Source organism: Neolamprologus multifasciatus, chromosome 22 (assembly GCF_963576455.1).
Source record: "Neolamprologus multifasciatus chromosome 22, fNeoMul1.2, whole genome shotgun sequence".
Classification (NCBI taxonomy): Eukaryota; Metazoa; Chordata; class Actinopteri; order Cichliformes; family Cichlidae; genus Neolamprologus; species Neolamprologus multifasciatus.
The window spans coordinates 22,444,294-22,460,094 of NC_140459.1; the positions used below are offsets into that span (position 1 = coordinate 22,444,294).

Genomic DNA, 15,801 nt, shown 5'->3' on the forward strand with positions numbered 1-15,801 from the left:
TCTGTTTACACTACTTAAATATTAATGTTCAAGAGCTGTCAAAGATTTTTGGCTCAGCCCACCCCTACCTCATCAGAGCTCCCCTCCTTACTAATGCATGAACAAATATGATTCCCCCCCCCCCCCCCCCACTCATTACAGACTCCAATTGTTTCAAAAGTTTTTGACTGCGTAATTTGCCACTCTTGTTTATCAGCATGGTTTTGCAACTCAGAACACAATGAGGCACAGTGAAGAATGTCGAGTGCCGTCATGGGAGAATTCGATAAAATATGCACAAATTACAAAGTGGAGACAATTTTCTTGCTTTCCTCACTACCCCTCACCCACCCACGCCTTCTCATTTCCCTTTTCATCGCTTCATAGCGCTCATTCTTGGTGATAAGTGCATGTCTGTGCGCCTGACAGTCAGTGAGCATATGGAGGGTGTGTGTGGTCCTGCCAAGCAATGAAGAAATCACAGACATGATGGCAGCACTGTAGCGCATTAGAGTAATCAGAGGGAAATTATCGCCCTTAAGTAGCTTTTGGACATCTGCAACGGGCGCACGCATATCGCACATATACCAAATACACTCACACGCACACGGGCGCCCAGCATTCTCAGATACCTGACAGCAAACAGATGGACTCAGCACAACCTCTTTCAGACATCCTTCTCGACTTTAAAAGAGTAATCATAGAAAACTAAAAGCTGGCGCTCCGTCAGGCTATTTTTTTTTTTTTTCCCGTTGAGCATATGAGTAAATTCTTTTTGGAATGATGAGAGAAAAGAGAAAATCAGGTGTTTATGAGCTTACTCAGAAGTGTAGTCAGTTGTGACTTACCATCTTGTGCACGCACTAAAAGAAACAAGCATTAAATTTGACAGGTGTGTGCTTACCTCATGAGAAACAGCACACTATACCATTCACTTGGTGTTGAGTGGCTGAATAGCAATTAAAGTTACTAAAGCTAAATAAAGCTTATGGGTGAGAGTTTCATTATTAGCATTATTCTTATATCATCATCATCATTATCATTATTATTGTTGTTGCTGTTCCCCTAATTGTAATATAATTCTGTTAGCCAAAACGCTAAATAATGATCATCCTCAAAATGCCCTACAGTTCGGCCAATTCAGTGACATAGTTAGTGTTACCAGTTAACAATTTAAAACGTCACAACAATTTGACTCTGAGACTGAACCAAACAAATTAGCTGTATCACATCCATCATTTACAGAGCTTTTGAGATGAGAAGAAGAAAATTGTTACACTTTACAAGTAACTATAGCAATTCTCTGTTTTCTCAGCAATTGTATGGTATGAATCAGAGTTAGTATAGTTTTGCATTTTCTAATTAGCTTTTATTTTTTATGTTGTTTTGACTTTTTGTTTTTAAACCAGCTTAGTTTATTTTAGTTTCCAAATTTTTTCTTGTTTCAAGAAAGAAGGTCCTGAGTTCAGTTCCACAACCTGGCCTTGCTGTGTGCAGTTTGCATGTTCTCCCTGTGTTTGTGCGGGTTCTCTCTGGGTGTTCTGCCTTCCTTCCACCGTCCAGGGACATGTAGTTACAGGGTTAGGATAATTGATAATTCTAAATTGTCCATAGGTGTGGATATGAGTGCAAATGGTTGCCTGTCTCTCTGTGTGAGCCCTGCAGTATACTGTAAAAAATCTTTGTGAAATTAACAGTAAAATTGTGCAAAATCTTGACATCAAAAATGTGTAAATAGAAAAACAAAAAAGCAATGTTTAATTTACATCAACATTTTATAAAAAATACATATATACCTGAACCAAATAAAAGTGTTAATTTTACAGTAGGAATATGTTTTAAATATCAAATGTTCTTGTTGAATTTACAGTTTACTGTTTTATAAACACTGAAAAATTATAATTTAAAAGTCAACATGTACAACTGAAACGGTAACAAAATAATGTTAAAATTACATATTGTTATTTTTTTTTTTTTTAATTCAGAAAGAATCTGTATTACATTTTACAAATTCATTCAAACTCATTTACAACGTTGGTCACATACAGACCACTTTTTAAGTGGGCCAGACCAGTACAATTTCTGTCAGTGTAAAGAAGTTATCAGAGATATCTTTATATGACAGTACAATTTCAACAGTACTTGTCAGTTTTTCTACATTTTAAAGACAAACTGCTGTAGTAAATAAATTAAATCATTCAGCATAAGTCTTTAGTCTTAAATTGTAATAAATAAATGTTAAAAATGACCTAACAGTTATGACAGCCCACTGGCCAGACTGTCATGTAATTATAAAATAGAAAGGTTTTGTTGATTCATAGAAAATGTCCTGTTTTTTTTTGTTTTTTTTATATAGACAGTTAAAAGACAGGAACCTTTCTTTCATTTAGTTGTTACTTTGGTGTAGTATGAATGGCTATGGGGGAGGTCTTTTTCAGTGGAAGAAAAATCCAGATTTCCAAAGCTGGCCAGTGAGTCTGTGCTAGGCTGATTATCTTTCAAATAGACAGCTGGTCATCTCCTCCATGTTAGTCATTTCTTTAATTTTGCACCACATTCAATCAATTTTAGCCAGATTTAGTAAAAGTTAACTTAATCATTTGCTCAAATGTTTATTTTTTTTAAATGCCCAAAGTGTGTTAGTATTTAAAAGTACACACGCTCACTGAGCATGAGAGTTTGTTTCTGTTCTTTGATTGGACTACTTAAATTATTGCGGGAGTAGCAAGCTTGGCGGCTCGTGCCATTACGCGCTCAGTCTGCGAGCAGAGTGGTGGAGAGGAGTATACGTTGAGATATTCAGCTATTTTAGCACGAGCAAAAGTTTTGGTAAGCTAACATTGCATTTTGTGTTATCTTTAAATACATGAGAGCATGTTTTCCAGTATTATTAATAGTAGTATTCATGGCGTCTGACCGAGCGTTAGGCTAGTCCTATTTTTTCCATGCTGTTTTCAAGCAGTGGTTATTGAAAGGTCATAGGAGGTTAGTAACCTAAAACAAATGTGCTGTCGACAGCTACAATGATTTCGTGCTCTTTTTGCAACAAAACACTGAAGACGTTGAGGGGTTATGTGCTGCATTGTAGAGTTCACAGGAACGAACCCCATCCTTTTTTCAAATGTGTCGGTAGTGAATGCAGGCGTACATTTTATGCTTACGCGGCCTTTAAAGCCCACTTCTATTGGGTTCACAATGTACCTGCACCCCCTATTGCTGGTAGCGCCATTTTTACGGACTTAAAATGTGCCACTACACTCTGTGAGCGCCAATTTCACACAGTGAAAGAACTTATATCCCGCTTAAAACAGCATATAGTGGAGGGGCGACCTGTGGCATGTCCACACTGGTTGTAAAAGTATGTTCTCTGTGAAATCGTCATTTACTGCTCAAATGTCCAGAAAACATAGAGAATGCTCTGTTGAAAGCATAAGCGACATGTATAGGGGGACACTTCCTCAGTCTTCTGCTGTATTTGCAGGTGAAGATGCTCCCCAGAGCTTAAATGAGGCAACAACAAATGAAGGCAGTGAACTGCCACAGAATTTCAGTGAGGCCTTCCTTAGGAATGTGTGTTTGTTTTACCTAAAACTGCAAGGGCAGCTCCTTCTTCCAGCTTCAACAATACAGACAATTGTTGAAGAGATGCAAAACGTGCATTTGTTGGGCCAGGATTATGCTTTAGGTAAATTGCATTCACTTTTAAAAAATGACTTGTGCCTAACAGATGACACTATTGTTAAAATCTGTGATTGTATTAAGGAGTAAGATCTGTTTTCTACCTGTCATAAGGGCCTACTGAGAACGACATACACAAGAACTCAGACATTCAAAAAGATATTCAAATACGTAGAGCCTGAAAAATTAACATTAGGAAATGATGAAACTATGACACCAGTGAAACAAACACTAAGCTGCTTATTAGACTCAGAATTATGGAAGAATTCAGTGTCACAGCAGTCTTATGAAACTGACTCTAAAGCTTTTGGAGACTGTGTGTTTGTTTGCAGGTCATACTCCTGAAAACAGCAGCTCATCACTTGGTGCCTCACCACAACCTCCTGAATCCTCACAATCTGTTTCACCTAAATAAGTTTAGAGTCCAACTCTATAACTGTACGTCTTCGCCGCTCAGTGGGGCGTTGTCCGTGGCCGCTTAGTGGGGCTAAAATTCGCATAACTGTACGTCTTCGCCGCTCAGTGGGGCGTTGTCCGTGGCCGCTCAGTGGGGCTAAAATTCGCCGTCTTAGTGGGGCGATGTACAAAGCCGCTCAGTGGGGTTTTTTTGTACAGAAGCATTAAGTCGCAGAGTTGCGCAGTTCGAACTTTTTTTGGCTCGCCGTCTTAGTGGGGAGAAATGTAGACCGCTGTGTGGGGTCCGCCGCTTTGTGGGACATTGAGAAGTTCCGCGGGGTCCAGATTGTGCTGGACAATAGGCCTATTCTTTGTTGTTGTTCGTTGTGTTTGTGTGAGTGAGTGTGGAGTAGAACACGTGGTCTGAGACGCCAGCTGTTGTTGTTATCATGGGTTCCTAAGCAACCAAGAGTGCATCAGAGGGTGACAGATGTTTATGTTGGACTTCGCTCCTGGCAGCGCAAAGTATTTAGTATTAGTAGTATTCTTTTTAAAAGAGAGCGACGGCTCCTTAGCTGCGCACGTACACGCGAGCACGGTCGCGCGGGTTTCACGCGGACCTGAGCCGTGCGGTTAATCGCAGGCTTATAAATGGAAGAGATTCAAATGTTAGAAGTTTTCAGAAAACACACCAGCCTTGAAGAGCGTGTGGAGAAGGCCAGCCCACATCAGCAGCACTTAAGATATGCTCTGGTGAATGGCTTTCCCCCACCCCTTGCTGACACAAAATGTTTATTCTTTAGCTTGCCCTGATCGACAACAGCCTGTGCTCCAGACCATAGATTTAACTGAGGTGGATAATTGTTAAAAGAATCTGCATTAAGCTTAGGGTTGCTCAAATTAAGTACAATGACATATGAGATGAAGTGATATAGGCAAATATTTAAACTAATGATGTGCATAGAGGCACTTGACCTGTTTGGAAAAATTGTCATCCTAATATGAGCCATTGTTGAGATATAGAGCATGCCTGTGAAACTAATATGCTGAACCCTGTATGAAACAGCTAAAACTACTTGATGGAGAAGCTGAATTGAATATGAAAGTGCAAGTCTTTGCCACTGTGGGGCAAAGGACACAACCACTGTGTGAGGTTGCGTTGCTGTCTCTTCTGAGCTGATGATCAAGCTACACATTATCAGATCAGGAGCTGGCTGAGAACTCTTCAAAGAGAGGAAAGCAGAACTATGATAACTATGATAACTGGAGTGTGCAGCGTTTCCGTGAGTTCAGTTTCTTCTTTCAGATGCGCAGCAGTTTTCCTGCATCTTGACTCATGTGTGTAGAGAGTTCATAGCATCAGCATCATGTTTTTGTTTATTTGTTTTGTTGGGTTGAAAATAATTAAATAAACTTGTGATCATACTTATGGATCACCATGGCACATGCCATTGGCCAAATGATTTATTTACGCAGATGAAAAAAGTGAGTTTGAATGTGTCTGACGTCACAGTGTTTTTGTGCGCTGTGTAAAAGTAATTGCCTCTGATTGTGAGAGCGGTGATTCTGCAGGTCACCAGCTATTGTAAAGAAAAAAAAAAGAGTACAATAGAGACAAAATTTACATTGTAGATGAAAAATAATCATAGGAAAAAGGTTTTGTGTTGATCAGCCAAGAACAACCACAATCTCATTTTCTGCTTTTAAGAAAGCAGAAAATGCTCTGTTCACAAAAACAGAGAGAGAGATGTGTGTTGATTAAGCAGTGATAATAATAATGAAAATGTCTTAGTTTGTCACTTTCAGATGAAAAGCAGACCTGAATCAATTTTCCACATGCAGCGGTCGGAAGAAAGTTATAGTTTAACATCATTGGAAACGTTCAGGCCAAGTTACTGGCTGACTTATTTACAGCTCCATGTGTCCCTCAACCTCACAAGCGAGCTCTCACTCCTCCCTGAAGACAAGGAATACAGCTCCAAAGAGCAATAACATGGCAGATAAAGAGACAGCAGCAGAGTCCTGAGCAAAGACTCCCAGCAAGCAGCAGCAGTGTGGACAAACAGCATCAGAGAAGAAGAGCAAACCCATCATCCTGCCTGATTGGATGAATGGCACTGTGTTTCCAACAAGCTGCAACTTCACTGTGCATGTGACAAGAACATTTGAGGAGAACTGAGAAGACTGTTGGAGTTTGACATTTGCCACCTTTGGAGTAAAATCGCAAGAAGAGACAGTGAAACACAGGACAAAGCTGAAGGACAACTGCCGGCTATTGGACTGTTGAAGTGGGAGAGAACAACAGAGTGAGAGGAGTGGTGAGAACACAGAGGAATTTTGTTGTTTAATATGGGAAATCAAAATTTGGGTTAGCAAACCAGGGGGAAAGAAAACTGACTGCTTAAGTTGGAAAATTGTGAAGGAGTCTGAAACACTGCAAAAAAAGAAACATATACAAAATCACACACACAAGCAGAACATGCATTAACCCTACTAACACAAACACAAGAGAGCTCATGAAGATTAGACAACATCTTGAGCATGTGAGTCTGTTTATCATCTTGTCCAAGTCACTTAGTGTGATGTAAAGACCAGTGGACTCATAGCACATTAGTTAAGAAATGATCAAATAATAGCAGAAAAATGTGTAGTAAAGGCAGCTTTAAGAACATGCCCTGCTGGAGATGCAGCTCCACAGACATTGATTAAACCTGCCTAATAACACAAACACACATGCAATGAAAGTCAGCTTGTTATCTATCATCAGTGTTAAAATAGTGTAAATTTAACAGACACTTGTTATCAAATACTCAATTTATCCAATGCTGACAACTAACTCTCTAGGTTGCAGGACAACAGTTTAATTTTTGTGGGAAAAAAGATTTTGGTTTGACCAACCAGTGATCAGACAATAAATTTAGTTGTTAATATAGTAAATTGCGAGATGCTTCCTGCTTGATTGATGCAGCACAAGTAATTTACTGTATGAGGGAAATTCTATTTTTGTGATAACATTTTGAATATGCATTTCTGTTGTCCTGTCATCTTAGTGGGTTAATAACTGATATGCAAATTAGTTGATCGTTCTTAGATTAAGGAAAGGTGACTGAATTCTAGCACGAGTGAATGGGATGTGTTGGATCTTGTTGTGTGTTGAGTGGAGACTCTAAAACACTGAGTTTCCTGTTTTGATGTGTGAGTGTATCCTGTACCTAAATACACAATTCTGAATACGTCAGAACAAACTTCTTTTGTGAAGTGCATGACAACATGTCACATGTTTTATGATGAAGGGAAAAAGGAAAACTGAATAAAATGGGTGTGTGGCCTAAATGAGTGAAGAGCACAGACTTGGGGATTAAACTCATAACATATTAGGCTTATGTTGTGTGTTGTGCAGCTGATGGTTGGTTTGGAGTGAATCTAGCTGATGATTTTTCTTTTGTTGTGAAGTTGAGCTTGCCAATTAGTATGATGGTATGATAAACCATGCTAATGGTATGATTTACCCTCCTGAGATGAGGAGCTTGTGTCATGACTTAACAAGGCCTTTTTATTTTGTTACTTTCACAGTGCACTGAAAGTTTTGTTCGATAATCTCTGTTTGAGCAGATCTGCACGATTAGAACAGAAAGCGCTGTACGACACGTCGTCGAGAAAATTGTTACAAGTGAGCTTCTCCACATTAAAATGGGCTCAGGAGAAAGTCACTTATCTGGGACAATTAGAGAGTAAGTTCCTGCCCAAAAAGGATTCAGCGAGGTAATCCGATCTAAAGTTCTTCTTTTTCTTTTTGAAATGACGTCATTTTGCTGAGAGTGGAAACTAAATGCGACGATAGGTTCCACTATCAGCAAAGAAAGAATGAATGTATGAATGAATGAGTGAAAGAAAAAAAAAACTGACTGACTGGTAAAAGCTGACAAAAGCTGACAAGGCTTGACCACTACTCAAGGTTAACCTCCACCTAGACAGGACAAAGGGGTGGATGAATCTATGTGTGTTTCCTTTTACAGGAGCAGAAAGATGACATCAACATTCGAGGTTGCGTGACGATTTAACCTTTTAAATGCCACTTTCTGTGTGTGTTATTCACTACCTTGTGTTGATCACAGAGGAAACTGTGAGAAAGAGTGTATACATCTGCGCAACGCTAACATTTGCATTTTCTTTTCTACAGCATTACAGTTCTTCATGTGAATTGATCATGTGATTTATACCAGGACAGCTGGTTGATGTTTTTTCCTACTACAGGATTTCTGGGTTTATGTGTGAAGAAAACTGTGTTTATAGGTTATGAGTGGTGATGCTGTTACACTGTGTTTTTGGGAAAATGTGAAGGTTACTTTGACAATGTGAATAACATGTGAGAAATTTCCTGTGTTGAAAACTAGTGTCACTTCTTTCCACAGCTATGGATGGTTAACTTTATGGTCCTTTTATAGCACCTCTGGAACTTGTCGACCTGCGTCTGACCACCGGGATGGTCAATGTGTGTTGCTAATGTTTGTTTTTCTAAGAGTACATGTAGAGAATTCAGCAGAAGCGGACAAGTGACATGAGAAAAACAAATAAGAGATGCAGTGTTTATGGAATAGTTAAATGTGGAGCTCATTAACTGGCCACTTTTGAGCTCCTAGTGATACATGAGTGGAGTGACTTTGCTTAAGGGAAGTCACCGATTACATTAATGTTAACTGAGCACATGGGATGATCCATGTCTGAGGCGAATTATGGAAATAATTGTAGTTTACTGATTTGAGAAAACCTGCACATGACACTTGTCTTGCTGATGTTGAATGCTTTATTACTCTTATGATACAATTGTTTACAAGTGTGACGTTTGATTTCACTTCCAGATCTTGTTTTCCAGGCCATGATGGTGTGTATGCAGGCTCCTGACAGAGCCAGGTGTTAAGCAAACCTAATATGCAAAACACACTAACATCTTTTATTGCAGGGTTACGGAGCTACTCCAGAGGAGACACCCTGATGTTGCCTGGGACATGATCTAGCTAACCTTTTTCTTTAAGACAGGAATCTAGGTTTGATGAGTTGACTCATGGGAGTGTCCATGCGTCAAGAGGAGGGGTCCAGGATTAACATGAAACAATGTTTTCTGTTATTGTTGCAGTGATTTGTGTGATTAACTGTTCATTTATGGGTATTAAACCTATGCAAGTGGTGCATCCATGTTCAGATGAGGCTTTGATGGCCTATAAGTGAGGTTCACTGAACTAAAGAATGTGGTTTGATGATTGTTGACATGCTCTCCAAATAGAAGTTTTTCCTCCTAGCAAGGAAATACAGGTGCAGTAGTCAAATTATTGCTGGAAGGGATCTCCTGAGAAATCTCCAGAGGCCCAGTGAGAAACAAGAACCATTCCAGGCATAGCTGACAGCCCAGGCAGTGGTTGAGGTCAAAGGTCGAGCTGTTTGGGCCCATCATGAGATCAGACTTTGAAGCCACAGCAAGGAACTGAAGCTGCGTTGGAATGAGAACTGTGCCAAGGGGGCTTTCCAGAGGCCAACAGAGGAGATTGTGGACAACAGACGGGCACCTGAATGATGAGGGGAGCGTGCCAAGCTCCATCGACAGCGCAGAGGGAGTCCAAGGATGGCATCGTGATTCTGTGAAAAGCACATGAACCAGAAGCTATGGTGGTGATGGCAGCAGTTTCCTATGAACATCACCTAATGCTGTGCCGCTGTACTGTGCATACGATGACACTCTGAAGACTGCTGGGATCATAACAGCAGTAAGATAACTGGACCCAGCACCCTTTCCACAGAGGGGTTTTTCTGCAGAGCATGGACAATGGAGGAGTCATAAGTATCCCCCTCGCAGGACGAAGGCCTGAAGTGAGGTGATGGGGGTTGGTAGAGGCCATAAAACTAGAGTGCTGAAGAGGTCTGCAGCTTTGGAGATAACTGAGACCCATGTTGACAAACAACAAAGCCAACTGGTATGTTTGAATGTCTATTCTACATACATTTGGACTCTGGTCCTATGGACAGTGATGGAAACAACTGGAAGAGACATTTATGACGCCCTGCAGAACTTAAACCACTCTGCAGAGAGACATGTGATTTGCACGCCCAGAGGAGCACCACCAAGCTGAGATGTTTTTGAAAATGTTAATTTCTCTTTTGACTATTAACTTAACAATTCATTTGTTTGCTCGTAGGATGCAGTTTGCCATTGGATGAGATCAATGAGGAATGGGATAACTGCTAATACATTTGTTAAACTGTGTACGTTTACAGTAATTTAGGGTGATTGACATATGCTGTGTATAAAAATGTTTGCATTGAAACTGTCAGACATGAGGTGATCATAACTGGGAACTTTTCTAGCATAAAGGTCAAAAAGGGGGGAATGTTAGGTTTTGTATTGTTGATTGTCATTTATGCTTAGAAATATCTACTTATATATGCTTAGAGGTGTATAATTAATTGTGTAGTGATAGGATGTGTGATCTTTAGCAGGCTGCAAAGGTTTGGTGTGCATTCCAGAGTGTTCTGGAATCCACACCTACATCCTGGGAGCATGGGAAGAGGTCGTACCTTGTTTTATTGTTTTATGGTAGGATAAACGTGGCTATATCTGTTTTAGTCTAAGTGCCTTTTGTTTAGATAGACTGCTGGACTTTCCAGACCAGTAGGTTTAAGGAAGTCTTTATGGGGTCATACTCTGACCCCACACACACACACACACACACACAATCCTTTGTTCACATGTATACCTATGTAAGATGTTATATGTTAATGAACCTATGCATATTCATGTAACCACAATAAAAGGAGTGCTATGGGGAACCTGGCTGAGAGTCTGACGGAGGTCAAGTGGTGGAACGACACTTGGCTCCAGGCAGGTCTCCCTCATGCATGAGTAACATGAAGAACTTTGCCTACTTCGTGTCTTGCTTTGCTGTGTAATTATATTGTCTTCAACGTTCCAGCGAATAGGTTTAAGCTACAAACCTATCAATTGGGTTACTGCCTTTAATATATTCATTTGGATTTTTTCATAGACCAATAACATTTTAAAGCAATAAATTCATAGCGTTATTTCAATTTTCACTTTGTTATAAGTCAGAACAGGGTTCTAACTCAACTTACAATGAAAATTGAAAAATAAATTAGATGTTATCGTGACTGTAATGCATTAAAGTTGCAGACCTGCTAGAGGTACAGAACATCAGAAACCTATTTTGCGTATACCAGAAAAGACCAGAAAAAATCTGTTAAATAGCAGTTTTATAATGAGGCTTTCTACTGTTGTATTTTTTTTTTTTTTCTGCAAAACTGAGATTTAGTGTACAATAAGCAGCAACTTTCTGTAAATCTTACAGGGAAAATGTGTTCAATACCAGTTTGGCCATGCTAATTTGACATAAAAGGGCTGTTGAATTTACTGGCTTGAAATTTATTTTGGGGGGAAATTATTATTATTATTATTATTATTTTTTTTTTTAGATTCACCTTTTATTGCTTATTTTATTTATTTATTTATTTTCACTTGCTAGATACGGGACAGACTTGAATGAGGAAAAGAAAAGGGAGAAAGGAAGAGGGGAAAAAAACAGCGGAGAAGAGGGATGGGGATAAAGGGCAAAAAAACCAAAAACCAAGTAAATAAGCAGACAAAAAAAAAATACATATCAATCACCTGGATCACCTGTTGAGAAAGAAAAAAAGAAAACAAGCAGAAGAAAATGAGAGCAATACAATAAACAACATCACGATGATATATGGGAATATAACAGTAAATACTAAATATTAAACATTATTGTGCAGCACATAATATTGACAGCGCACAGTGTGCTTTGAGGTAGGAGCCAAAAAGGGTGTAGTTTGTGTGTGTGAGCACCCGTGTGTACACCTGTGAGCATGGACCTGCTTGTTTTTAAAAGGTTCCTTCATGTAATGATCTGCTAGAGGGTGTGGGGAGCCACAGCCCCGTCCACCAGGGCATGAAGCAGGTATGGAGGAGATCAAAACTCCAGACATCCAGAGGCCCCCAGAACACAAGAGACCAAGGAAGACCAACAGAGGGGCAGCTGCGCCACTATCCCAGAAGGAGCTGAGGAGAGCCCCAGATGAGGGGTCACTCAGCAGCCGCGGAGCAGAAGCCAGGGGGGGGGTTGCAGTGACGTGCCCGTGAGCTCCGCCGGCAGCCAGCTGCGCCAGAGTGACCGAGCCCCAGGCCGAGAGGCAGAGGGCACCCCACCCCCGAATTGGCCCGAGCGAGCCCCAGGCCCCGATAGGCAGCCACCAAGGAGTGAGCCAGTGTGTACCTGGGCGCCCATCCCCGGACACAAAGAACCACCAACGCACCGATGTCTGAGGGTGTCTGGGGAAGTGGTGGGGGGAGATAGGCCTCCATACCTTAGAGGTCCTGAGATGTCCCCAGAGAGGTGGCGTCTAACATATAGACACAGACACACACAGATACAAACATCCATTCCCACCCTCATGCTCTCATATGCCATTACTCAACACTCAACCAACGTGGAGACAGACATAGAGAGACACTATACACACAATCACACTCCCCAATCACACTTTCCCTTGGGGGAAATTATAACGGTTTTAAGCTGTAATTTTTACAGCTTTTTAAGTATTCTTGTTTCCAGTTAACAGTTTTTCTACATAATTATTCTGGCAACCACAGCTGCCAGATTTTTTTCTTTAAAATCAACAGGATTTTTTTTTTTTTTTACAGTGTAGACTGTCCAGGGTGTACCCCGCCTCTCGTCCTATGGTAGCTGGGATAGGCTCCAGCCCCTCTGAGACCCTGATAAGGATAAGCAGAAGAGAATGGATGGAGTTTAGTTTCTTTTTTTTAAAAAAAAGTTTAATTTTACTTCGGTTTTTATTAGTTTCAAGCAGGGGCGATTCTAGGATTAGAGCTTTCGGGGTGCTGAGCACCCAGAGAGCTGTCCAGCCAGGCAAGATAAATCATATGATTCTTAAATTCATCAAGTCTCTCTGTCCCTGGGTCCTCGTCTCAAAACATGACATCACTGTTTTGTACATTTTAACACAATTTAATCCCCACATTTGAGAAAGAAAAGCAAAACACTGTTTTGAAAAGTCTGTAACAAAACCATCAAATCTGATAAAGGTTATTTAAATGCTGCAAAAGAAGAATGGATTAGAATATAAAAAAAAAAGAAACATATCCTAACATTAATTACTGGGGGAGAATAATAATTGATGCTCATAGTAAAAAGTAAACTGAGTGAATTTTTTGGACAGATTCACTTCTAATGTGTATGTATAATATAATACAGATACATAAAAAAACACTTCCAAAACAGAATAAATTATTACAAATAAAAATCTTTACTGCAGACACTAATTTGACTAATTTAATAATACTAATTTTGTGTTGTAAGATTTATGGGTTTCATGCTTTCATAGTGGTACTTGGGAGAGCTTGACATTTTTCTCAGGTGGTACACACTGTAAAATGTTTGAGAAACACTGATAAGTGTATGTGTGCTTTTGGAAAACATTTAAAGCTGCTGTACAGAATCTTTGAAACAAGCTTAAAACATTTTTAGAATATAAAGAGAGCACTCTGCTTCTCTTTACAGCTCCTTACTCCACCAGGGCACCGTTTGGCACTTTCTGATTGTGCGCAAATGTGGCGTACGTGCTGCGGCAGTCATACAGACAACTGGACGGTCCAAAAGTTGGCCTACCTATTACTGGCTGAGGTTTTAGTAGAGTTATGGCTGAACCACATAAAAATATATAGTTAATTTTAATCTCCCCAATTAATTATAATGTTATGTTGGAATGTTGTTAAAGAGGGTCAAAAATGTTTCAACCCAGTTTGTTTTGCAGATTCTGTATAGCAGCTTTAAAATAGACCTTGTACTTTCTCTTCACATTCCCCTCTTTCCTCTCTCCCTCTTTGGACTGACAATCATACACAAATAGATTGTATTCAATTAGAAGAAAAATTACATTAATATGAAAAAATACTATTAAGTAGGGGTGGGTTTTTATAATCGATTTATCGATTAAAATCGATTCTGGCTTGGATAACGTAAAATCGATTCATTAAAATCCTGAATCGATTTTTTAATATAAATTTATTTTGCCCAAAATGCCAGAATCTCAGGTGAAATCTCACAAAATTTCAACAACCACCAAACAGCTAAGACAGTAAATGAGAACAGGAACACGGATTCTGCACAAAGACAAAACCCGCGGATCAGAATCAGTTAGATGTCGCCTTTCTCACGGTCGGGGCTGAAAGCTCGCTGATTCTGATCTGTCGGCAGGTCCGCGCTTTGTGTTCACGCCCTTTATGCGCTGATTCTAAAGCTGATAGTTTGATGTCTCTCCAAACATTATTGACCGAACCAGCAGCAAAAGAAGATCCAAACTAAGCTTCACATAAACATCGTCATGAACTCACTCTGACTTTTACTGTTTTGCTTCGACCACGATGCACAGCTCTCTCTTGTGTGCTTGCGCTCGCTCTCTCTCTCCCTCTCTCCCCCCCTCTCTCTCGCTCTCTCTGTACTGTTTTCTGCATTATTCGCTTGCTTGTTAGGCACAAGTCTACCTTGTTTACAGCGCTGTCGACCAACGTTTTTTTTTTCCGTTTTATATACTTCCGAAAAGAAAACCTAATTTCTGCCGTTCAATACTGAACAAATTTAAACTTTTTAAAATTATGCAAAATGCAAAACGCTTAGCCGTGTCTCTAATAAAACCGCTGTAACTTCAGAGGTAATGTTCATGTGTTGATTAATGGTTTTCTTTCGTTTTTGATGTACTGCAGAATATTTTTATAAAATCCCAGGCCAGGAAAATCGCCTTCATGTTTTTCTGTGTTTTATCTTCAGCTACTTTGACACAAAGGCATCTGCTGTGACGCTCACACCTTTGATAAAGTCTTGCGTGTGTCAGCTTCCTTTTTATAGATACAAAAATATGTAAATGTACTGATCTGAATTATAATATTTCTGACTGTCAAAATTTCCCAGATTCAAATCGAAGTGAATCGAATCGAATCGAATTAAATCGAATCGTGAATCGAATTAAATCGAATCGTGGATCGAATCAATTCGGGACCTTGTGAATCGGAATTGAATCGATTCTAGAAACTATTAAGATCACTAACAAAAAGTTCTCTCTCAGTTTACTTTCAACCAAAAGGAAAATAACCAAACCACATGAACATCTAATAAAAGATACAAATATTGAAACACTGATCCAACATTATTCTTGATTGATGGATCATTTGATTTTACACTTTTACCTGAATGTGGCTCCTTTAAAAAAAAAAAACAAAACAAAAAAAACCAACTTCCTTATAAAAACTTCCTTATATCCATTATGAACCCGGCTGTCTCTCTGTACAAAACACACACACACACACACGCACACACACAACAGGAGTTATAAGGTTAATGGGCATTCGGTCAGTTAGCTAGTTAGTATCTATTTCAAACAGGACAGTGGTAACAACAGTAGGCTACGGACAATTTTAAGTTTTAGGTTTTAAATAGGCTATATACATTTCAATGGGAGCAACAGGGCGGTCAAATGTCACTGATTTTACTACAGTGTAGAAAGGATTGTAGGGTATCAAACATCGCTGGAAAACAAGTTTGTTTGTTTTTTTCCTTCTTCAGTAAAAAGAAACATGGTCTGACTCCTACCTAACTATATAAAGAGTAACTGAAGGTTAAATGCAGCTAATATGTCCTGTTTTAAGCC

At 39.6% G+C, this 15,801-nt stretch overlaps 1 pseudogene; it reads left to right on the plus strand.

Moving 5' to 3' along the window:
- Positions 1-2,802: 2,802 nt before the first annotated feature.
- Positions 2,803-5,759, plus strand: LOC146493512 (uncharacterized; annotated as a pseudogene).
- The last annotated feature ends 10,042 nt before the right edge of the window (positions 5,760-15,801 follow it).